The sequence below is a fragment of the Parasteatoda tepidariorum genome, chromosome 10 (assembly GCF_982258835.1).
Source record: "Parasteatoda tepidariorum strain Cologne lab strain chromosome 10, Ptep-v5.0, whole genome shotgun sequence".
Lineage (NCBI taxonomy): Eukaryota > Metazoa > Arthropoda > Arachnida > Araneae > Theridiidae > Parasteatoda > Parasteatoda tepidariorum.
Window position 1 is genome coordinate 59,206,245 of NC_141764.1, and position 27,526 is coordinate 59,233,770.

Below are 27,526 nucleotides of genomic sequence, written 5' to 3' on the forward strand. Positions count from 1 at the left end.
TGAAATAAAATATTAACTAGTTACTTAGTGAATTAGGAAATTCTGGATGTAAAATTTCCCAAGGGTTAACATGGAAAAAATAGAATCCTTTTTCTGCCTGAAAGGGAACTCTTTAGAGTTTTCCATGTCGAAGAGTTTATTCATGTAGATATTGTATCTATTAAGTTGCTTTGAAATATTTAATAATCTCAAAGATATCAATAATGCTTAGATACCAAAAGATTTTATTTATTCCTCTCTTTATTCTTACTAAATTCTCTGCCGTTAATTTTACAATCAAGTGTGAAGATATTGGTTGAGTTATTTCTGATATATGTATGTGTACTAGTGATTATGATAACTCCAGTCAATCATGTTTTGGTGCTACTGTAATGAATTTAGCAGAATTTAGAAAGAAAAAAATGCTGAAAGTGCTAAAAAACGATCAGAAAATAACATGGGTTTACACTGAAATAACCCATAATAGAGTGCATCCAAAAGTGCTAACTCAAATTTGAAATTCTTGTATTATAATAACATCATATTAAAAATATTAAACTATTAGGAAGTATGTGTGAAAGGACAGTAAACGATTAATACTACTTAAAAAAAACTACTGAGATTTATGATGGAATTGCCAAAAATCAAGCACTTTGAGAAGTAATTACTCAAATTCGTGTTTCATAATAACATCTTATTAAAAATAGTAGAATTTGAAATAAAAACTAAAGAAAATATGTGGAAAGGGCTGACAAAAAGGATCATAAACGTTATGAAATCGAAACAATGAAATCCCCCAGAATTAAGCACATCAAAAATTATAGCCCAATTTTGAAATTTGTGTATTATGATAACCCATATTAAAATAAAACTTAATGTTCTGTGTGTGTTTCTCTTAACCTGCAGTAAAAATGATAAAACAGTAGGAATATCGGAAACTGTTTTGTTTCAGTCTCACAAACAAAGTTTAAAAGCTTAAATTTGCAATGCTGAGTAATACAGTGTATTTTTATGTAAATAATTAGATGTGTATTGTAAATTACAGTGTAGTTTTTTTTAAAGACTTTATTCTTAGCTAATATTTTTTAATTGTTTTTCTGTGTACCTCTTTTTAAAGAAAAGTTGAAAAAGCGATATTAATTTAATACCATTAGATAATATTCTAAATTTATTTTTCGACTTACTTAAATTATTGCTTCCAAATTACCCTGCTCAAAATATCAAATTACATAGAATAATGACAATATTTGAAGCAAATTTAAAATTTTTTATTCCATATGTCTATTTGAGTAATGTATAAGGCTTCAGAAAATCATATCACCAACATTTCACTCAATAAATTAGCAATACATCTGGTTAATGGTTTATTGAAAAATTTCTTTTTATGTTTAACTAATACCATGAATGAATGTCAAATGCATTCAATAACATTTGTTTAAATTCAAAAATTTCTATTAAACAAAAAATAAAAGTATTAAAAGCAAATTACCATGAAAAAAAATCATGAACATTTGTTTTGAAGTAATGAATTCTTTTTCTTGGATTCGGGTAGACACCTTGCACACCATTTAAAATGTAGGAAGGTACAGCCGTATTTGTGTATCGTTCAAGACATGGTGTGCTATTTTTAGACTTGAAGAAAAAAGTCTTGGGTTATAAAAAAAATGTAGTGTGTCTTTATTTTTTTGTGCAACTTAAACAGATACGAAAAAGCTTGAGCCCTTACTGATTGCGAAATGCTAGAAGCTAAAGTGTGTGAAAGGTATTAAAAAAATGCCTGATTTTATATACACATTCTCGAATTGCATGGCTGAGGCGATACATTTTTCGAAAATTGGTGGTAAATATTTATATAACATTTAAATAGCATATTTTGCGATTGGAAAATGCAAATATTTGAGGTAATTAAAAAGAGATTTAAGAAAATGTCTGATTTTGTATATGCATTTACAACGACAATGGATGCATAGGTGACGAGAAACATTTTTCGAAAATGGTTGGTAAATTTAGATGTAGATTTTAAATGGTTGAATAAAAAAATAGTTTAATTTTTTGTCAATGTTTCAAACCATACATTAGCTACTCCATTTGGTGAACCAGCATTAATTTACAATTTCTTTCCACTGTTACAACTTGCAAGATTCAACCTCTTGATAATTTTGTGATAAATTCAGCAGCAAGTGATTCAAGAGGTCTTGCGTTTCATGGAAGATGCTTCATGAGACACAGCAATGCAATTTACGGAAAGAGTATGGGATAGTGTTCTAATGGATGTGATTTACGACTGCTTAAAAAGAGTGTGGAAGATATCAGAGATAATGTAATGAAACAGTTATCTATAATGTGGAAGAAATTTTGAATTCTGAATTAGAAGAGTTGGACATGACAGATAATGATCGGATGAAGTTTGTAAATTTGAAGAGCCAAAGGAGACAAGCAAGTAGAAGAGGACCAAGAGGATCTATCCCTTCCTACATCAATTAATAAGATGATGTAGAAGAAATTTTGAATTCTGAATTAGAAGAGTTCAAACAGAGTTCAGTTAGATTTAAAATATCTACCCCTTCCTACATCAATTAATAAGGTTTACAATTTTTTAGCCACAATAAAGCGTCATTTTGAGTGCAGTGGAGGGAACTACAATGTATTTTATAACTTAAAAAAAGAAATAGAGAAATGTTCAGTTAAATGTGTATCAAATCAGTTTTCAGTCGCAGAATTTTTAGAAGAAAAGAAAATAATGTAGTAGCAAAATAATATTTTCAATACCATTGATTTATTTTTATATGAATTTAAATGTCATTAGTTTATTATGATACTAACATTGGAAACTTTCATTATAATTTTTTATTGATTGTGAAATTTTTATTTTTTGAAAACATTATACTATGTAGTACATAAAATTTAAAAATAAAATTTTATATATACATAACATTTAAGATTGAATAATGCACTCCCCTTTGAATCGAAGAACACACTTAATTGAATACTATTGGATAGATCCAATGGTATTCCTTTATACGCAGTTGACTGTATTCATAAAATTATTTGATTATTTAGAAATGTATGTAACATAAGTTAGATTTTTTTTTAATAACATGAATATTATTTTGGTAAATTACCAAAAATAACCATTAGTAATATGAAATTTATACCTCATAATAAAATGAAAAAAGGGGAAGCAAACTTATTGAGTATAAATAGCATTTAAATCAAATAAAATTTTTATTACCTCTTTATGCTTGTCAGATTTTTTTTAACTACTTTTTTTTTATATGTTTTCTATGTCTAAAATTAGCAGAAAACTTTAAAATAAAATATAAATACATATCCAAAAACATAATATTTTCTGGAAAGGATGTTTATTTAATGTAATTTCTATTTAAAAACCATTGTATTCATTGTAATTTCCTATTAGTACTTTAAAAAATGTTTATCAGAAAAATTTCATTGGTACTTTTCTCAATCAGTAAATATCATTACCACTGTTAGAGATTATCAAAAATGTGTATTTTTTATAGCATTTCTTTCATAAATAGTTTACAAGTATATTGAAAAATTTAGAAGTTGATCATTAAAACTAACAATTTAATTTTTTTTAAATTAATTTTGATGAAAGAAGTAAAAAGTGTATTTAATTTTAATGGATAATAATTTCTGCGAATCCCGTGTTTATTTATTTTTTAAAGATTGTGGATGGTTCAAGTCAATTATATGAATTATTTTGTATCAAAAAATTTAGCGCAATTTAGATTTTATTTTATGATTAACAAACCTAAAGTTTAAACTTAATAATGAAATATTAGTGTGAAAAATGTCTAGTAAAATTTTTACTGGACAGAAAGTTATTTATCCTTGAGAAAGTTATATATATATATATGCCAATCCTGAATGTAAGCTTCCTGCAGTTCTTTTTTCATGTTGCTATGATAAACTTCAATTCAATAAGTGAAGCAATTCCTGTTGGAGTTGAAAGTGATTTTCAATCATGACCTGTGAAACTTCTCTTAAGATTTAAAAAAACAACTTCCCCACAACCCAAAAAGTTAATATTTAAAAAAATGTTAACTTTTTTTTTTTAAAAAAATCACAGATTTGGTAAAAAAATTTCCAAGAATAAGTATTAACAACAAAGCCCATTGAAGAACAGCATTAAGTTACGGTAACTGTTATGCAGTGTTCTTTAGAATAAAAGCAAGTAAGAAAAACTATTATTAAAACATATTGTAATTGTAATTATTCCCAATTTGATTACTTTTGAGATTAAATAACTTGTTTCTTTTTTAATTTATAATGCATTTCCGTGGAAAAAAGTTTAAACATATGCAATAATATTTTTAATAGGTCAATGGGAAAAATCTGGATAAGCAATTTACTGTAACTTTTTCTCATTAAAATTGAACATTTTAATCAGAAAAAGCTACAACAACAGACTCAATTTCTTAAACTAGACTGGTGGTTTTCAAAGACGTTTTATAACAAAAATAGCTAAGGCATTTTAAAAAAAATTAGAAATTCAGATTTCTAATGTGTCAAATACTTGGTAATATACAATACTAAATCATGATAATATACTGAAGACATTTAATGTTTTGAATTTTTTTTATTCATAATATTTTTTAAAATTTTTAGTTTTCATCATTGTCAAGTGTAAAACCATGCATAAATTTTGTTTTTGGTTAATATAAAAAAAATTAAAAAGGATGGATTAAAGTTGTACAATTTTCAAACTATTGTGTGCAATAAATATAAAACTTTTGAGTAAAGAAATTGACTATTCACTTTATTGTTATTTATAAATAAGCTAATAATAGTCAAAATGGAATTTTAACCTAAAGGAAACATTCCTGATTGTACTGGTAATGTTTATTTTAATGTAAAGTCACGTCAATATTAATTTGTAATGTAGAAGTGAACTGACTTTGAACAGGGTAAAAATGTGTTTCAGAGACACAACCAAATTAGAAATCTGGTTTTTATATTTATTTAATCGAAAAATTATTAATCAATTGGAACTAGTCTTTTATTTATAAATTTAGTGTGAAAAATCAATATTAAATATCATAATGTCATATTAATTTTGGAAGTTCACGTTTTACAATTGCTATTAAAAAAATAATAAAACTTCATATGTTATTCACTCATTGTCAAGAGGGTTTTACGTTTTTTCGTTTCCCTGAGATTTCATGCATTTGATATGATAACGAAACAAACACGTGGTCTGGTTCGAAGATAGAATGGTCGGACTACAATCTGAGTTGTATCGAAAACATCTGTCACTCAAACAGTGCAGTTAAAAACCTGTATGCATTCAAATATTGTAGATGGGTATAGGGTTAAAAGACACAAAGAGCTAAAATTAATTGCGTTGTGTTAAACGTAAACGAGCTTACACACTCTAAGTAAACTGATCAAACAATGTTAACTAGGACAATAAAAAAAGTCATTTGGGTTATGCTATTAAGATGTTGAAAAAGCTTTCGTTTGAATTTGGAATTCGAGAACCACATACGAAACTCAGTACATTGTTAATTTAAACACAAAAAGAATTAAATGATTACTATCATCACATAAATACGAAACCCATTACATTGTTAATTTAAACACACAAAGATTGAAATGATTACGGTCACATTCAGCAGATGTATGATAACAACAAGTCTTCTGTTATATAACAGATTAAAGATCTTCGATTAAAAGAAAAAAAGAGGTTCTTGCCCCTGTGGAAAACTAAAGCGAAGATGTTGTTAAGGGCCTGGGAATAAAATTAAGAACAGGCAATCCCCGTGGCAGAATCATGGCGACATTGTCGCAGAACGTTCAGAGTTCTTGCTGAAATTTTTCTTTTGGGAAGTAAAAAACAAAAATTTTTCCCCAGAAATTCTCGAAATATTTTATCTTTTTTTCAAAATTATATTCAAAAGATGCCTTTCTCGCACATCCGAGTGAGAAAAAAATGCGTGTAATTTTTCTATTCTCAATTGAGAATAATGAAAAATAAAGTAAAATGAAGTAAAAAATCTGGTTTTCTTTTCTGCATAAATTTTCGTTTTAATTTTTTTATGCAGTTATTACTACTGATTTCCACATAGTTTTTAAAATACGATATTATTTATTACAACAATTGAATCTTGAAATAAAAATATGCATTTAGTAACCTTTTTTTAGTTTTCGATTTGTGTGATTTCGTCGTCGATTTTTTCTTTTCGGTATTTACTGCTACGGATTTCAAGGTTTTTTAATTTTTTTTTAAGATAAATGCGAAAAGGAAATAATTAGTGTGTTTTTCCCCTACAAAATGGGAGAATATCACCCTTAATATTAGAATAAAAAAATATTACATATTTAATTGAAAAATTACTTTCTTGGATCCAAAAAGTTTTTTTTTTTTTGAAGAAGAAGAAGAAGACGCTTTTGTTACTTTAATTTAGTAACATGTATATTTGTTATTTTTAAAAGTATCTTGCAGAAACATATTAGGTATGTCGTAGAAAGCCCGAAAAAATTCTGCTACAAGGCTGGTAGTCTACATCCCAGAACCGTGAAAAATGAGGCGCTTATCTGAGGCAGACTAGAGTTCACTGAAGATTGTTAGACCAACAAGCAGTAATATTTTTGCTGTTCATAGATGCCGTGGCATGCACAGGCTTTGTCATCGCATGGATATAACGATAATAAAACGTCATAAAGTGATTATTTAATCAAACAATATAATGTCTGTAATATTAAAATGCTCGATTATAATGCCATGTTGTGATCTCTCTTCATCAAAGTCCTGTTGATATTCGCATCAGACATTTTTACGGACTGATTCTAGGTTCAATCGAAGATCATGAATGATCGTTAAATTATTTTCTTCGATCTTCGCAGTTTCATCTCTTATTATATGAATTTCATGCACAATAGCTAATCGGAAAGTCGTTCGTCAAATAAAACTAATCATTCTAAAGATTCTATCTTCAGATTCTGTCTGACGATCTTTTTCGTTCCTTGTAAATTTCTAAAAATTGATGGAAATGTTTTTTAACTGGAAATCACGATTTTAACCACTCATTTTTAGCTACTAATAATGCTTGTCATTCAGAATTTTTACATCTTTTCGCCAGTAAATAAATAATAAAAAATTTAAGCAGAAAGTTTGTAGAAACGTAGTTTTCTTCGGATTTTCTGCACCCTTCAGAAAATCTGTAGAAAAAAGTTCTTTTCAAATTTTCTACGTATTGTTTTCCTCCAGAAAATCTGTTAGAATATTGTTTTCTTCAGATTTTTTACATTTTGTTTTCTGCTGGAAGTTATTTGAAACTCCAGATATCTTAAGATTTTTTTAAGACTTTTTTTTTCTTTTTTGCTGGAAAATCACCCTTTGTAAATTAAAAAACGCTAGTGAATATCTTTTTATGTTGTTTATAGGTTCTGATAAGTTTGTACCTTACCTATTGCTTTAATAATTGAAAGAAAAAAAACAGAACTAAAATATGATTAATTAAATGAAATGCTTTTACCGTTTAAAAAAAAAATTAAGAATTTCTGATATCTAAAGAGAAGGAGGAAGGAACGCTAAATATGTTTTCTTAGGTATATTTAGACTTCTACATAAATAACTAACAGCATAAACATCTAATTCAATGCTTTAAAATATTAAGAAAACTATTAATATTTGGATACTTTAATAACCCCTTCTAATTATCATTTTATAAGAATCAGAATAAATGTATTGGAATCAGATCAATTCCATGATATTTAAAATAATGCTTATTTACATCGAAAATCAGTTAGTTGTACGATATCCTTTGGGGCTTATATTCCTGGCAGTTCCAAAAGATTTGGGTTATTCAGAATTGTTGGATGAAATAATGCTTTTCATTCCATTTTCGAGAATGAACTGTCGATGGTATTTGAGTATTTGAAAAATAAACAACGATGACTTAAAGCGGTTGAGTGCTTTTCCCTGCTTTGAATTCCACCATTGGTCAGGGAAAATGGCACAGAATTCTTAACTCGTGTATCGCTACGCCCATTACCATACGTCATCATTTATGCAGATTATCAATCAGCATTATAAACTTCGTGGCTGAAATATCATTCAGACAGTACAAGGATTTTCTATACTGAATGTAGTATAACAGTCTACATTCATTAGAGATTTATTATATCGTTATTTAAATAGAATATTTACATCCATTAAATAACGATGGAATTCTTAAGAGAAATACTTTATATAATTATCTGTAAAAAATTGTATTTTTATTATAACGTCATATTTGTGTAAAAACGAAAAGATAAAATAGTTTCTTTTACTTAGCAGGAAACTAGTAGATATCAAGGGATGTCATGTAGATAGGGTGATATCAAGATTTTAAAAAAGCGCAACATATCGTCAGGGAATATCGATATTTTATCTGAAAATATAGATTTTTAACAACGTATCACGATATTTTCATAATATAGCTAATTTATATTTTTTTTTACACTAATATTTTCGTAAATCGCTAACTATCCTTGTATTTAATGTTCATGATATTATCCGTTGACGCCCGGTGGCTGAGCGGCAGCGCTTCGCGCTGTCGTGCCACTGGTCCCTGGTTCGGGCCGGGCAAGGTTGACTCAGCCTTTCATCCCTTCAGTAGGTCGATAAATGAGTTCCAAGCATGCTTGGGAACTAAACACTGGATGTTTCCGCGTTCGGCTGACCACATGACCAGAGCATCTACTCCTGCACCCCAGAGCCCAAGGTCAAGATGGGCACAGTAGGCCTTGGTCCTCTATGGGCTGTCGCGCCACTGAGTTTAGTTTAGATATTATCCGTTATTTATCGTTGTCAATACTGATTACGAATCGATACTTTTCGCTATCGATAAAATTCGTGAACTTATCACAGTCGGTAATCTTAATATTGTTGTTATCGATAATACTTGGGAGGTTATGGTATTCGCTATATATCGTTCTCTATAATTATCGTCTATTTGATGTTTATTGTAGGACATGCTATTTACGATATATTTCTAAAATGCTATTAAAAATAGTTTTATGACGGTGTCTATTATCACTATTTCATTACATATTAGTAGATTGCCCATCGCTAAAAATAAGGATACTAAATAAAATTATTTAATTTTTAAAAGAATTTTTTTCAGTGTTATGATTTTTTAAATTAAATTTGACAAATCAGTCCTTTTTTTTTTTTTTTTTTTTTTTTTTTTTTTTGTTAACCCATTTCGACCTAGCGTGGCAAATATTTCACCCGAATTACGGGAATTTTTTATCTGAAACAGGACTGTTTTTACCGCAAACAAATGTTTTTTTTATTCTTCTCAAAAATCAAGTGATTATGTGAGCGTAGTTGCTAAGAGAAGAAAATATTTATTTAGCTAAAACAAATAACCACCTTTTTTAAAAGCTTTTTTTTTTTTTGCATCACAGTAAATGAAAAATTCAGGCTTTAATGGGTTAAAATTGAAACACTTTTGCAAAAATCAGTAAAATAATACTTAGAACATGTCGCGAAATGAAGTACAGGACAAATTCTCTTTTAATAAAAACGTAAATAACTATTGCAACTACTTTACATGTAAAATTATGAATAATGTAAAGTGCGTTATTTTAACAATCCCTCTGAGAAAGTTGCTTTTTTAAAAAAAAGTAGAATATTCTATGGTTAAATATCCCTCCTCAATAATTTAAAAATCCATTGCTCTAGTTAGTGCTAAATATTTATCGAAAAACTCGATTCTTGCTTATCCTAGTACTCGAAGAAAATAACTACGTAGTTTATAAAATTTTCAGATATTTAAGGGTGTTATATTTTTCATTATTTATTTAGTGTGGCATCGCCACTCGCATATTCACGCCGATATACTTTTTTTTTTACTTCGAATCTCTTAAAAGTTAAATAAAATGCTGAAGTATTTCCTACTGGTGAAAGAATTTAAATTATGTTCTATAAATTTCATTATTACCCATGCAGCAGAGATAAGTATTAATTACGTGAAAATAACGTTAAAATGCCACAAGGTTTAGAGCAAAAAAACGTTTATTTAAAACGTTTTATTTACGTTTCGAGTGGTAGTCTCGAATTAGGTAAAAAAGCGTTTATATTTGGGCTGTTTTTAACGTAAAAATGACGGATTTTTGCCGTTATTTTGACTAAGGTGAATTTCGTAACCAATTTTTAACGTATTCTTTACGTTTTTTTCACCAAACTATTTACGTATATTTTTGGTAAAATAAATTCGTTATTTTCACCATGAATATTGACGTGTTTTTAACGCTTTTTTTTATTAAAATAACGTACATTTTACGTTATTTTAACCAAAATACAAACGTATTTTATCCATATTATTTACGTATTATTAACGCTTATTTTGAGCTTTATTTACGTATTATTAACGCTTATATATCAATATTTTTAACGCTTATTTTGAGCTAGGTGAATTAATAAATTTTTCGCGTAGATTTAACTAAATTAATTTCAATTTATCGTAATTTTAACCGAATTGTTAACAATAGCATATTTTAAGTTTTTTTTTTAACTAAGAAGGAAAGAAACCATTCCGTATTTTAATGTTTACGCTGCACTAATTACACTAAAAAATATAGCATTTACTTTTTATTTAAAAAAAACTTTTAATTCTTTTCGAGCTAAAACTAAAATAACGGAAAATAGCCGATATTCATGCTTTTTTTTAGAATCCTAGAAAAAGCTTTTGTTTTTAATCTCACACTTTCTGTAAATTTTCACAATTCAAATTATAACTCAACGAATATGGAATGCAAATCTTTCTACCTCTTCACAGCAGCATACTAGTTTATTTATGAAGTTTCATGTCCCTCAGGAATTTTTTACATTTTTCATTCCTAAAAGTTTGTAATATAAAGAATTGGTAGAAGAAAAAATTACTCAATACTTACATGATTTTCCAAACCCCTATGGAAAAAAAAAATTTTTTTTTTTTAGTTTAAATTAATAATTAAGAAATCTACTGCTTTCCTGAAGTCCATGTTTCCAAATTGCTTGCTGGAAATTATCTACTCTTCTAGAATGCTTTTGGGTTCATTATATTTTTTTTAATTGCATATATTTTAATTTTTAGCTTGAAAAATTTGACTAAAATTTACTTTAACACACACACGAAGTAAAAAAAAAAATATTAACCAAATTTACCATTTGATTTGTTTACTTACCAGAATTACAATTTTTCTAAGTCTTATGTGCGTAAAATTACAATTTTTAATCCAGAAGAGCAGTTAACTAAATAATTCTAAATACAGAAAAAAACATTAAATCAAATAAGATTTATTAAGTTTTATTTATTTTACAACTATCATACAATATATTTACAATATATAGATTTACAATTATAACACATCGCCACAGATCTGAAACATTCATAACTTCTTCCATCCCGCTGTTACTATCACCTCCTCACTGCAATGTTCCTGGAAAACAAATAAATATTTTAGCATATGAAAAAAAAATATACCGGACAATAATAATAAATTGTTACAACCAACAGTAGATTTCTAAAACGAAGCAATACTGACGAGATAAAATACAGTTAAATAAAAAATTTTAAAAAAATATTAAAACTGTTTATTATTTTCATGGAATTTCTACTAAGTATATATCGATTGAGTACATCCAAATACTTAGATATAAGAAAATTTATTTTACAAATTTTAGTCACATATTACACAACAAAATTACATACATATACAGCACAAATCTGAATTAGAATATTTCATAATTTTTTTTTATCCTAACTAAATCTTACATTGAAGCCAGCAGTAAGTTATAAACAAAACATAAAATTATTTTTTGTGTGGCTTTGAGGAGAACTCCTCCAGAGTTTTAGTCTGGTGCTGTTGGCTGCTTTGGTAACAAGTAAGAGCACATTTCTAATAGGGGAACAATGAAGGAATAAAGGTGTCAATTGGTTTACCCACGCTGACCTAAAATCAAGACAAAACTATTCACAAAACACCCCCATTTGAAATTACTTTTTCTCATAACCGCTGTACTTGCCACGACATGTGCCCATTGTCAGGTAAAGTACTCCAAAAAGCTGCCCTATACTTTCTGTTTATTTACTTATCATCAGAATTTTATTTTCCACTCTCATTCTTTTCATTTTTTTATTGCTCCTTGGCTGCAATTTTCATTCCTCTTCAGAATATTTTGCAAGAACTTTGTAGTTCAGAAACACAATTCGATTAGTTTCAGTTACGTAATTTTTAATTTCTCATTTATTAAAACAGTAAAAATACTATGCCTTTTAACACTAACAGTATCTTTAATATACAAAAGGAGTAATTTTAACAAATTCAGTAATTTGTTAAACTATATATTATTTAGTTCAAGTGAAGAATTACATTTTACAATTGCCTCTGTTAAAGCTTTTTTAAACAAAAAATGGTTATTTTGAAAATTCTTTAATTTCTGTAAAATCGCTGCTAAAACGTAACACTTTACTCCAAAATACATTAGAAAGCTGTTTGGTGATATAGAAATTCATTTCCACAACGGAATTCTTAGTAATGGTGGGGAAAATAGGAAGGGTGGGAAAAATAGGTTCTGTGTTCCTTGACCCTAGTGTGTTACAATCAGGTTGCTTGGGGGCAGTAAAAACTTTATTTGTTTAAACCACTTAAAAAGGACTGGATAAAAAAATTTCAAAAAAAAAACTTCACACACAAAACACAGTTTTTGGAGAAATATTTTAATAAATATTTCTTCGAAAAATGTGATTAAATGAAAGGAACACAATGGTGTTAGTTAATTGTAGCAACATGACAGAATGTTTGGAGTAATGCAGTATAGCAATTTTGGACAATAAAAACAATTCGGAGGAACAGCCTTAAACTTAAAATTGTTTCAAAAAATAATAATTTTATGCTTGGAACTAATTAGAAATTATCTTTTTTAATGCTGCATATATATATATATGAGCAAAACAAAATTACCAACTTTCCACACCCTTGCAAAAAAATAAAAAAAAAATTTTTTTGAACAAGTATAGAGCAGATATATCAAAATTTTTTTTAACTTCCTTAAAGATGTGAAAACAAATATATATTTTTTTGTCAAACTGTAATTCATATAGTTTGTAGTAGTGATAATTTCCATTGCATGAACTACTTAACTTACAAGTTTTCTGCAATATTAGACATTTAACGTAAATTTTACTTAATAGTTTTTGTTAAAATAAAAAGTTGGAACATAAGTATGCTAAATGTATACAGTAAAATGCAAGAAAATATAATAAATTAATGAAAACTAGTCAGTCTAACTCTTTTAGAGAAAAGTAAGCATTTTTTGCAACCTTGATATACACAATGAATCGTGTTTCAAAGCATTTTAATCATTAATACTTCAACACCAAATAATAAACACAAAATCATTCACTTGGAAAAATAAGATATTTAAATAAAAGATGTTTTCAAACAGTATGAAATCAAAATTTTTTTCATTTAATGTAAGCATAATAATATAGTGCAGAAGTTATTGAAAAAAAAAAAACTTTATAAAAATAAAGTGATAATATCATAGACAGATATATCATATAAATAGAAAATATCATATGTATAGTCATAGATATAAAATCATTGATTAAAGTTAACAATATTGAAAGTTCAATTTCTAATATGCGGAATTGTAGAAAACTGCAGATGTACACAAAAAAAAAATATATATATATATATATAAACATATATACAATTGGCTTATTTTAATTAAAACAAGGATAATTTGAAATCTTGTGGCAGAATATTTTTGAGCTATCTACGACTAAACTCTCCAGCACTAAGATCTAATTGCAAAATACTTTTAATATAAACAAACATATATGTTGCTAATTTAAAATGGCAAATATGCTGTGTTAACAAAAAATAATAATAAAGATTTTCTTAATTTAACACGAAATAATTTTTTTTTAATATTATGGGTGATATTCTCACATTTTGTTGGTAGGAAGACACACACTTTATTAGCTTCTTCACATTTTGTAAATAATCATCACAATAAAAAAATATTAAATATCATGAAACCCGTAGTAGCAATTGCCCCCCCCCCCAAAAAAAAATATATGATGTAATTACGTAAATTGGACTCCTCAAAAGCGTGTTACACTTTGAAATTAGGTTGTAATAAATAATATCGTATAAAAAATATCTGATTTAAAATTTAAGGAGAAATCAACATCTATAACTTCTAAAAATTCAATAGAATTTAAAAAAAAAAAAAAATAGATAGCCTTAAAAAATAGATACTCAAATGCTCGATTCGAGTTTTCCATATTGTTTAAATATATCAAGATGGTTAAGAACCAAATGAAAATCAATATCAATAACTGCCGAAAATACTATCAAAACATTACGTCGATTTATGATACTATCGGTGAAAATTGAGCGTGTCAAAAACTGATTATCTAAATGCATGATTCAAATATTTCTGTAAAAAAGAAAAGTAATATTTTCTTCTTTTCAAGAGAAAAATCTGTAAAATTTTGCAACAATGTCGGCGTTTCGCTGCGATTCTGCCACGGAGATTTGAAATACTGAGCAATATGCATAAATCTTAATTCCCTGAGAATTTCTAATTGATGTTGTTTATTCATTTTATAATTCATTTTAATGTTTGCCAAATGTTTGGTTTGAGTAGCCTTAGCCTTTGAGGGATTCATCAATCTGCATAATCGCTGAAGAATTCTCAAAAGCAAAATAGAAGATTCAGAATTTGTTTGAACTTATGGAGGACTATGAATAAAAAGACTAATTTAATGCAGATAAAACACATTTTTTTTTTTTAAGTGTCAGTGAAATAAAACATTGGAACAGCAAAAATAGTGGTGGTAAAAACAGTAACAGTTTACCATTCTACTTGATACTAACGATGAAACTTACACCAGAAACTTCTATTATAAATTAGTTGAATAGTGCAAAGGCTGATGATTGTGCATGAAATAATTAGGATTCTACAGTACATGGAAAATATATTTACAATATATGATAATTCATTTTAAGAGACAAATTTTTGAGTACTTTTATTTGTTGTTATTGAAGCATGGGCAGCCTATGTAAACAATGTTTAATTACTTTTTTTAATATCAGCAAAAGTAATCTGAAATAATTTTTAACAATTGATTTGATCATGTTTATAATTTCACGAATTTTTTTTACCCATTTTTAAGCACAAGAAAAAAGGAAACAATTCAAATACAGTTATTTCTTTAGACATACTTAATTCAGGTACCTTCAAATGAGACTTGATGGAGGTTCATTCTCAAAGCTAGATCCTTTTCAAAGATCTTCCTCAGAAGTACATCAATAGATTATGAAAAAGAAAATTCATTCAGTTAATACGTTCAAAAACATAGAAATAATTCAAACATATTTTGTTTTGCTTATACGGGCACATTTATTATTCAGAACTAGAGAAGTAAGGAGTAATGGTTTGGTAGAATGTTAGCTACAAAAAATGGTGAAATGCAGAATATATTTTTATAGCAATATTTTTTTAAAAAAAAATTCATTAATAAATATTTTTTACGAATAAATAAGTTTATTTATTATTGGAAATTACTCCATGCTTATCTATATTAGTGGAATGGGCGAAAGGGAAAACAAAAAACTAAACCAGAAATACTTAATAAAGTTATGAAGTAAAATAGAAAGAGAAAAAAAAATTATCATAATTGTTACAACAAAACTTCCATGCTAAGAATAATATTTTTTGTAAAGCAGTATCCATAAAGCAACATTAACTAAAATATAATCTATTAGAAATATGTTATTAAAATGCTGTGTTATCTTAAAAATGCTAAAAAAAAACAAAAGATTATATACAAATGTAAAACAGAAAAATCTATTTTAATTCTCAAAATGAAATTTTAAAGCTTTACATCTCAGTCTTTCCAATTATCATATTTTCCAGATAAGAATAAAGACAATAGAAACATTCTTAATTACTGTGTCATACAGTTAATAAAAACAAAGTTTTTTAGAAATGTAAAAAGCTAGGTAAAAACCAAGACAAAAATTGTTTAAAAGAAAAATTTAGCAATAAAAATTTCAATAGAACTTTTTCACCTAGCAAGGGTCTGTCTAGGTTTTTCTGATAGGTACCTATTTTATGAAAATTTAGACATAATTTGTGAAAAATTAAAAACTACATTAAAAAATCAACACAAAAATATGGATTTATCGTTTCTTAAGGAATACAAAAATAAAATTATAAGAAAAAGTATTTTGTGAAACTAATGTTTTTTCTAAAGTTGAATTTGTGAAGGTACTGCTAAACGGTAGTAAATTTGGCCTTGACAGACCTCTGCCTAGGCATATTTTTAGAATACAGTGACTATAAAAGAATTAAAAAAGTTTTAAACAGCAATGTAAATTTAAATAAAAGCTTGAATAAGAATAATTCTAAAGATAATTTAATATTGAAAATTACTGCAATTATTTTCCATATCGTTTTAGCTGATAAATTTCAAAAACTGTTTCAAAAATAAGAAGAAAAATTTCCAGTAAATGTTCAACTGGGTGTTTTCTTTTTCTTTTTAAAGATATCATGTTGCAAAATAAATAGTCAAAAAACTATTTTGTCCATGTGAGATTTTCTCTTGCAATAGCTTGTTAAGATGATACTTCCACGACATTTTGGTTGAAGAACCATCTGCTATAGACTCTTGTAAAATTTACACCAATCAAGCGTGTTTAACCCTTGGTTCTTTAAAAAGGTAAAGTTAAAAGAAAATGCCACTACTCAACTTTTTTAAAAATGCAACAACTAATAGTTTTTATACTTTATAAGACAATAGTAGGTAAGTAGATAAGACAGCTCAAATTAATAACAATATGATAGGACTGTTTCACGTATAACACTTGTCTCGTCTCATTTGCTAATAAAAATGCCATCTCGTGCTGAGTAGGCAAAACAGTAAGAAAAATGCCCGTATCATGATCTGCCGGTGAATAATCACTATATCTTCTAAGCAACTTCCACGCAGCAACCAGGAGGAACTAAAAAAAATTAACGAACGGAGATCAACTTGAAGAGTATAACTCGTAGCTACCTTTCGCACACCTTTACATATTCTTTTAAAAAGTTAGCAGTTAGAAATCTATTTGGTGCCTGGACGATAGCAGTTGGCATAACTGCTCACAATACAGAAGTAACCCTAATAGGGAATTAAAAGTTTAATGAGTATTTCTATGTTGTTACCTATGGATAAATATTTATAAACTTCCAGCGGTCCACGAAAAATTAAGAAAATATCTCAGAATGGGAGTAACTCAGAGAATATAAGTTGAAGCAACCCTCAGGAAAACTTCTACATACTTCTTTTAAAAATTTTTGCAAAGTACAATTTTTTTGTTTCAACATTTTTAGTTGGCACAATCTAGTTCAAATAGGGAAACATCCCCTTTTATTTGATTCATAAAATGAGGGGAGATCTCTATAAAAGGAACAATGGCAGAATAATCAGCACGTCTTGGCAACTTCTGGTATCGGAGAAACTGAAAGAAAGTTAAAAAATCACAGAAAGGGACCAACTCGAAAGATATAACTCGTAACCATTTGGCAAACATTCATGTATTTTTCAAAAAAAATTTCAAGTTTATATCTATTTGGTAGCTTGGCTATTGTAGTTAGTGTGACAGGTTAATATATGGAAATATCCCCTAAAATTAGTGAAACAGAAAAATTTACATTATAAATCTAGCTAAAATTCTTTTCCACTCCGGAAAATTAGTTTATCATCACCTGTGGCAGAATAATCAACAGGTCTTGGTAACTTCCAGTGGCTATCATCACACTGAAAACAAAACATGGGAAGAAACTCAACAGGGTATATCTTGTAGCCACTACCCCCTGGCAAACCTCTACAAGTTTTCTTTTATAAATGTATGCAAGTTTGAAATCCACAATAGTAGGCGCAGCAAATCACAGAAAGAAAATATCCCCTCTACTCATATTTTGGTGTGTAAAGTCAACCATGATTAATGACATTTAAGTATTATCTTCAGAATAATGCTTATCATTGTTACTTTTTGTTAATTGTTATTTATTATAGCAACAAAATTTGTCAGGTGAATAAAATAATGCAGCATTAATTTAATAATTTTGATAATTAAAGCTTTAAAATAGAATTTTTTTTTACATAAGATCGCAACTAGTTTAACTCAGTATTTCAGATTAATATTCCTTGATTAAGCTTAGGTACCATCAGAAAACTTTCCAAAAATTCATGATTTTATTAAAAATATCTTAACTGCATAACAATCGTATATAACGGGTCTGTATTTCGTCTCTTTACATTAAGCACAGTAAATGAGATTCAACAAATTCTCTTGCTTTTTTCCAAAATCGTTACGTTTTGCCATAGTTTGTTAAACTTCGCAAATGATAGGCTTAGAATATTTGTGTTTATTTCAAGCAGAATTAACTACAATAATTATTTACTTTTTTTGACAGTGAAGCATTATAATGAATTAACATTCTAAAATAGTAATAATTAAAGTAAGGAATAAAAGAACTTACCATTGAATTCGGCGTTTGTAAACACACGCGTGCAACAATGTAAATAAATGTAGGGGTAGCTAGTGTAGGGGTAGCAATCCTTGTGTAGAACTTGCTCCCACGGAAAAGGAGTGAAAAGTTGAAACTTAGTATCGTTTAATCCACTTGTAAAACAAAAACTCAAATAACTGAAAGCAATGTGGAGAGTACTTTTGAATCTATATTGTTAATCAATTTTTTCTCTATTTTTGATTTTTCTTCTTATTTTTCTTATTATTATTCTAATTAAACCTGGAATAAAATGCTACATTGTAGAATAACTTTCATATAATATTTTTAAAAAAGTTAAATAAAACTGCCAAGCTTTTTTTTAAAAAATTATTACTATTTTACCTGATGACTTAAAGAAAAATGGAATTATATTGTTATGTAATGTTATTTTCATTACAGAGATATAATAGTATTTTATTTTTACTAGTATAATATTATTTGAATAGCTTGTACATAAAAAAAAACTCGATTTTAATGCTTTTTATAATTTTCATGAATTCATAAAAATTGCTGTTTTATGCTCTGGAAATGTAAAATTATTATAACAATAATTTATTATTAAAAGATAAACATGAATAAATATTATAAATTAAGATCACTGATTCGTAAGACATACAAGATTATTTAAAATACGTGATTATTTATTTTAAAACTTTACACTTTTTTGCTTCCTCTAACCAGGAAGTTCATATCCAATCGTTAGGAATTAGAGGATCGTACTATAGTAATTTAACTAAATGAGACATTAATTATGTTATATTTTAAAACTGTAAAACTAACAATATACATTGATTTTTTTGTGCATCATATAGGCTGATCAATGAACCATAAATTGTAGGATTTCCATTTAATCCGAAATGAGAGTAAGAAAGATATTGTAGAATACATTCTACGTTAGGTCTTCGATCAAATCAAAAAGATTTAATCTAACTACATCCACCAATGTAAAAGTTTTATCGATTAACATAATATGGGATCAACATGTACATTTATTTATCTCTGGTTAATTTTAATTATTATATCATGATTACATGTTATTTCTCAAATTTCGTGCTTATTTTTTGTTTTTCTCGTCTGCGTAGGTGAAGATTTTACATACATTAATTGGCATGCATAAAGGCATGGTCTCACGATTTAGGTATCATTTTTAGTTGTTGGTGATGACCGTGTTAAAAATAATAGTTTGAAAAAATTCATAAAATATTTATTACATAAAAAAATACACATTTAAATAAAAAGCACCTTTTAAATCACGATTTCATTTGGAGAAAAGAAAAAAAAAGAGGTAATATCATGCATTTGAAAACTTGATTATAACAATAAGGGTAAAAAAGGGTGTCAAGTTGTTAACATTTCTAGTGGATCAAGTTATTTTCATATAATATATTAAAAATTTTATATTTAATTTCAGCTGGAAGGATCCATTTTCGTTAAACGTTCCGTTTCCCTCTTCAGTGCTTTAGATAAAAAAAAAAAAAGTAAATTCTTATGAATCTGTTTTTTCGCTTGCTGATATTTGTCTTCATTTTAAAAGCAATGTATGTATACATTAAAAAGATTTTGTTGAAATTTTATTCCCAGATAACACAGTGTAAACAGATAATGTGTCAACGAATTAATGAAGGTAGGAGTTTTAGTTACGTCGCACTAGAGCTGTACATTAGGCTTATCATCCATTTAGACTTAAATCTGAAGGGGTAGGAAATTTTCTCCAGATCCCTGTACATTTGGCACAGTAATGCGATCGACCACAGGCCTCTCTATTCCACAGATTTTAATAGCACATATATCGCATGTACTCGGTGGTGTCGAGGATCGAGCACCGCCCCCGTCAAGGACTAGAATGGCCCTTAAAACCCCTAATAACCGGGAACTAAGCTTAAATGAAAAAATCTTGGTCAAAAAACAAAGAAAAAATTTGTCGCACTGATGTCAAAATATGAAAAAAACAAATATTTAATTTCTCTCTTCTTTTTTTTCTTGCTGTTGTTGTTAATTTACGTCGCACTAGAGCTGCACAATGGGCTATTGGCGACGGTCTGGGAAACATCCCGGAGGATGATCCGAAGACATGCCATCACAATTTTGATCCTCTGCGGAGGGGATGGCACCCCCGCTTCGGTAGCGCGCGAAGTCGAGCACTTTACGGTAGCACAGTTTAACGAGGACCAATACCGCACACCCTCGGTCCCTACGCAGACTGATCCAAGTGGCACCCGCACACTGACCGCAGCCAGTGATGTTTGACTTTGGTGATCTGTTGGGAACCGTGTCTTAACGATCAGTCCACTGCGGGACCTTTTTTTTCTTCTTAAAGGTGGTTTTTTTTTTTTTTTTTTTTTTTTTTTTTTTTTTTTTTTAGGATCTATGTATTAGCATTGCAAAATTTAGGTCTTAACTTCAATTTTTGAGGAACTTTCTCTTTTCCTTACTTAATTCCTTTTCTTTTTTATTTATATGATCTAAACAATTAAAAACAATTTATTTAACTTCATTAACTATTTAAAACCTTCCAAGCATTGTGTCCCTAGGTAAATTTTACTAAAATTCCCTGTTATGTAACATTATTGCCCAATATAATAAAAAAAAAAAGAAAAAAAAAAACAGACTATTCAATGCAAGAAAGCCTAAAACTGACAGCTCGGAAAAATAAACCGAACTAACGCTCTAACTATTTTTAAAAGTACTTCAATTTCACATACACAAAAACTCACTCATAAATAATATTTTGCAAAGAAATAAAGAATTATCATTACTTGCTCTTATAAAAAAAATTATTTTTCAGACATTACAACAAAACTTACAATTATTATTTATATTTTATGCTATTTTATATTATTTTTTATATTTTATAAATTTATATTATTTTTTACTATATATGATTTTCATAAATAATTTACTTATTGCAATTAAGATTTTATAATTAAGCAATTTCCAGATTATAAAATTCAAGATTCAAAGCAAAATTTAATAAATTTGTAAAAACGTTGTTGTGTGTAAAAACGTCTTTTAATAACAACCAATATTTTAAAACTTCCCACACTAAATTTTATTACGAAAACTAATTATGAGAATTATCTTTTTACCTGTTATTTGATATGTATTTTTTTTTCATTAATAAATATTATATACATTAAAGAATCAAGATTGATAAATTTTTCAAAATACTTTAATTCTATTTTTACAATTTATGAATTTTTGGAAGGAAAAAAAAATTAAATCAGTATTTTAAAATAAAGTAAATGTCTCTTTCATGCAGTAAGAACATGGAATTTAAAAGTAGACACATTTCTTAGCAATTATTTTGAAAAAACTTATATACGGGAAGCGATTATTGCAAAGTAAGAAATTAATAAATAAATGTTAACAAAATTAACCAAAAATAATCGTTTCTATTTCATGTTGATTGAAGTAGAAAATAATAATTAGAATATTGTATATTATAAATTATTTTTTATAAACTCGTATGGCGAGCGATAATTGCAATATAAAAAAATAGTGAATACATTTTTACATAATAACAAAAAATAAATTTTTTAAATTAAGATCTTTGAATAATAATAATTATTAGTATTCGCATATTAACATCCCACTCTAGAGTAGGCTCGAACCTAGGACGCCGTACCCTTGAGGCGAACGCTGTAACCACTACACCACGACTCTTGTTCTGGACAGAGATAATTTAAATTTAAGTATAATGTGTTTTTACGTTATGTTCGTTGCATGTCAAGTAGTGGAAAATTTTTACTTTATTCAGTATTTTGGAAAATTTCTTAATTTTCATCATAGTTTAGTTATATAAGAATTAAAACTCATAGTTCCCTTGTCAGTTACTGATAATGAGCCGACTCAATATTATCAACAAGCAAATATTTATAACCAGTTTAATAAAACAAAAATAATTATAAGTATTAAAAATTAAATATGAATTGTAATGAAAATCTGCAATGTTCAGTTTATTCGAATTCAAGTGAGACGTAAAAGATTATCTTTCTTGGGCTCTCACAGGTTCATCATTTTTGCTTGAAACATTTTTACCACTAAATTTACGTTTATAATCCACAACAATTTACGTAAATATAACTATGCAACAAAACGTCAATTTTTCGTTAATAACACGTTTTTAAAAAACGGTCAAAAAATGGATAAAATGTACACGTTAAAATAACGTATTTTAAGTACGTATTTTTAACGAATTATTTAAAGGGAAAATTGATAACGTTAAATTGACGTAATTTTAACGTATACGTTTTAACGAATGAAGAAATGGTGAAAATCATTACGTGAAATTAACGTAATTTTAACGTATGCGTTTTAACGAATGAAGAAATGGTGAAAATCATCACGTGAAATTAACGTAATTTTATCGTATACGTTTTAACGAATGAAGAAATGGTGAAAATCATCACGTGAAATTAACGTAATTTTAACGTAAGCCCAAAACCTTATAACGGACGAACGGATTTTTAACGTTTATTTGCCCTTTCATGCTGCATGGGTAGATCTTTTATAGCTTACATGATCTGCCATTTTAAGCTGTCGTAACTCAGATTAGAATAAAAATTCCTTATACTTATGACTTGAAACACTCTATGTGCTTCGTAATTTACTTCGTAACAGCATATTGATTTCTGTAAGATGAAAATATAAAACTTTTTTATTTTGAGTTATCTTTAAACTTCCATTAATTTTAAAGAAGGCGAATTCAGAAAATTTGACCTTAACTGAAAATACTCCTGTTTTATTTTGATATAGTTACATAATACTAAATAACAATAGTGCCATATAGTTTGTGTTTGAAATTTTCATGTAAAAATTTGATTACATTTTTGAAGAGGCTTGCTGTTTGATGATTGCTTTATAATTAATGTAATATATATGCTTTGCAATTGATATAAAGATTTCTTTAGATTTAAAGTAATGATTGCTTTAGAATTAAAGTAAAGATTGCTGTCGAATTAAAGTAAAGATTGCTTTAGAATTAAAGTAGGGAAGAGTGTTATACCTTGGACCAATTTTATCTTTTTATTTTTTTATGCTGAAAATAATTATTCATAAATAACTTAGATATTATGTCGAGAAAAAGCAATGCATTATTCGTTTGTTTATTGATGTGATTTGTGGGTCAATTTTAGCATATAAACTTCATAGAATTTTTTTTTGATGTAATAAAAATTGGTCTAATGTACAACGTGGCATTGTACCTGAGTTTGGATCACTTTATGTTGTACTTTGGACCACGGCATGTTACGTTTTTCGTAACACTCATTTTGAATTAATATTTTTTACACTTGTAATTTATTAAATTTGGATATTTTTGCAACATGCATTAGGTCAAGTGTGTTTAAATATAAACGTTATTTCAAAGAATATTTTACTGGAATATTTGAACAATTTATAGCTTTTCTACAAACTAGAGCATGAAATTATTTTCACATTGCGAGTGCTCTAAGTATACAGAAATATATATTTTTGCTAACTGGACCTGTTACACAAACCTTGACCGGTCGAACTTACAATACAGAGACTGGTCCAAGGTACGACAAGCATACACTTTTTTTGATACGGGCATATTTTTTCTTTAGATTCTGCTGAACTTTAAAAGTTAAGAATGGGGTACTAATAGGATCCTATTTATCACACGAAGTAAAAGTTACTTCAAAGCTCCTGTAAGTGCCCACATTTCATTACAACTAAATAAGACCGCCGTTTTCCATCCATTTTAATCATAATTGACAAAATATAGCCTATTTTTTAAAATTAAATCTTGTACTATAAGAAATCTCTGTAGAATAAGTTTTTCTAAATTCTAATAATGTTTTTACTTATTTAATGCCATTTCTTGTAGATTATTTCGATTAATAAATTTTTTTAATGAGCTGCCACAATTTTACCGCACCACGTAATAGTTAGAGTCGCAATGTCTCAGTGGTTAAGCCACTGGGCTATCATCGTGAAGAGCTGGAGTTCGATCCCCCAGTGACAGCTTGAAGCCCACCCAGCTTCAGATCAATAAGTACCAACTTGTTTGGGAAGTAAAATCGAGCTGTGCGGAGTGCTGACCACATTGCCACAATCATGGCTTTAACCACGAAATTGTGGATCCTTATCCTCCATGGCCTGGCTTACCAACGGCTGCTGCGGGAATGCTTCACTTTTGCGTAAGCTAAAATAACTATAATTGTACTTAATTATTTTCTCTTATTGAAAAGAAATTTTTAATCTTGTTTTAAGAGTTTAAAAATAATTTTTAAAAAAAAATCTTAGTTATTTGTTCAAAATTTGTAGACTGAAGTTTTTTTTAAAAATTTTTTTAACATTTTTCTCTCTCTCTCTCTCATTTTTTTTCCCTCCTTCTGACGAAATGGTTTTTATTTTTCTCTATAAATAACGTATTCAGAAGAAAAAAATTGAAATAGGCATAGTGTCAAAACATTTTTTAAGTATCGTTTGAGAAATATATCATCCAACTTTCTTTTAAAATGAGATTTACGATACATCAACATAAACGGTAAAGTATTGTGAAGAAAATATTTATTTTTTGTTCGTTTTTTTTCTCGGTCCATTCGTTTATTTTTTACTTTTCCAAGTTTGAAATGGCATAGTATATTCTTAGCGAGGTGTTTTCTACGTTGTAAGTAACACTCATTTTCCAAAGTTTGTCTTTTTTTTTTTTAACATATTAGCAAATAGCTGCAAAAAGTTTTGTACTGTCTCTCTCTTCACCTTCTAAACTCCATGCCTATCTTAATATAAGGCGCTGACATATTTATTTTTCCCACGATTTTTTAAAATTTTTTTTTTACTTGCTACTCACTAAAACTTCCAGTTTAGTGTTTTCGTTTATTTTTTTCCCTCCTCTTTTGGGTCTTAAAAATTATATTCTGTAGTGTAAACAATAGAATTTTGACCAAAAAAATCTCCCTCTTGCAAGGGAAAATTTTTTTTGGTAACGTTTTTCAGTATAACATTTTATGAATTTACTAAAGATTTAAAAGTTTTGCGTATATAATCATTCATATTTTTTTATCATGTGTGTGCGCGATTTTTTTTTAAATATTGAAATGAATTTTAGGTAGTAATTTTGTTAAAAATAAAAATGTAAATTCCAGAAAAAAATAGATTAAGTTTCTGTTAAGACAGCTTTTACTTTTTTAACTCTTAAAATTTACATACTGCCGAGTTAATTTTTTCTCGATTGATTTGTGGAAAGCAAGAAATTATACATTTGCTAAATCTCGTTCGTAGTAGATTAGTACCAATCGAGTTTGAACTATGGATCTGTATAATGTACAAATATACGTTAATGAAGAATAAAGTTATAAAGCATATAAATTAATTTTGTTCTATATCCTTTCATATAGTATTCTCATTTATATAGTCAAAGGAATACTGGAGAAAGGAAATTAATTGTTTTTGAATGAATTTCATCAATTTATTTCACTTTTTAAAAACTTTTGTCATAAATTATCTTGCTACATACTTCACGTAAATGTTAAATAAATCTATAAAATGGATTATAAATAAAAAAAACAAATGTCAGCGATATATTTATGATAAATTCAAGTAAAACAAACAATCAATCCTCAGTAAAATACTACCTGCTTAACTTTCAGGCAGAAAAGAAAATCAAAGAACATTTTATATATACCTTATATGACACTTTAACATACTCCTTCTGGACCTTAATGCTGGATAGAAGAAAATTTATACATGATGTTCTAAAATATATTTCAATGAAACATGTTAGAAGAAATAACATATATAAATCTCTTTCTTGATAATGTCACAGAAAGACATTAATCATTACAAAAAAGCAGAGGAAATATAAATTGCGTGTTTTATTTTATGAAAGTAAGATTTCAAATAAGAGAGCATAAATAAGATATTAGGAATCTAAGACATAAATATTTTATATAAATTGAAAAGCTCTTGCAAATACCGTTGTATTAGTTATGTATTCATCAAATTATTAACAGTTAAACGCCTGTTTTGAATGTAAAACTTTTCACAACAGTATTTCGCTTAACCAAAGAGAAACAAAGCTTAAACAATCAGAACGTAAAAATAGTTGCTTTTAAATCTCTATATTTTTTCTTTATTCCAAGCAACAAATCATTTCATCACTTCACGTTATGGTTATTTTCTTATTGAGGGATAAATGGAAGGGTTTTTGTTGAACAGTTCAATAGCGTAGAAGCAATCTCGAAAAAAAGTGAAGAAATCTCTGTATCCATCAGCTTTAACAAGCTCTTTTCTTCTAAAAGCTTACATTTTTGTATCTTAAAAAAGAAAAACATATTAAAAGTTTTCAACTGCCAAGCTTCTATTTTAACTTTAAATTTGTTAAAACTTTTTCTTAGAACAGAATTATACTACCTATAAAATTTTCACTTCAAAATATCTAGAAGAAAAATAACCCATTAAATATCATTTATTTAAATATTTCATATGCATTTAATGGTGCCAGCAAATGTCTTTAACTTAATAATGTATTCATAATCAGTTAAACTCCTGTTCTGAATGCAAAATTAAAACTTTTCGCTACAGTATTTCGTTCTATTTAAAATAACTAAAACTTATGCAATCAGCACGCATAGTAACCACTTTTAAATCCCTATATTTTTCTTTATTCCAAGCACCAAATCATTTTCTCACTTCATGTCATGGCTTTTTTTTTATATCTCATCTAGAGATAAATGGAAGGGTTTTTGAATATTTCGATAACGTAGAAGCAATCGCGAAAAAAAGTGAAAAATAAATTTTTGTATCCAGCTTTAACACGCTCTTTTCTCCTAAAAATTTACTTTTTGTATCCGAAGAAATAAAAACATATAAAAAGTTTTCAACAGCCATCACATTGCCCTTTGGTGGCAAATCGTCTTAAAGTTCCCCAGAGAATACGTGCGACGAATGCAAAAATATTGAACCAGTCGTCCATTTCTATAGGGAATTTTTTCCTCTGCACACAACTGAGAA

The 27,526-nt window shown here is 27.7% G+C and overlaps 1 protein-coding gene and 1 long non-coding RNA gene across 6 annotated transcripts in view; one reads left to right on the forward strand and one right to left on the reverse strand.

Moving 5' to 3' along the window:
• The window catches only part of LOC107455131 (tRNA-uridine aminocarboxypropyltransferase 1), a 77,155-nt gene that overhangs the window by 8,347 nt on the left and 41,282 nt on the right, over positions 1 to 27,526 (forward strand). The window lies entirely within an intron of this gene.
• On the reverse strand, positions 11,267 to 18,578 carry LOC147802957 (uncharacterized). The gene is made up of 2 exons (XR_015429923.1): positions 15,214 to 18,578; positions 11,267 to 11,415 (listed from the first exon to the last, which is right to left on the reverse strand). It is a non-coding gene; the product is annotated as an uncharacterized LOC147802957 (long non-coding RNA).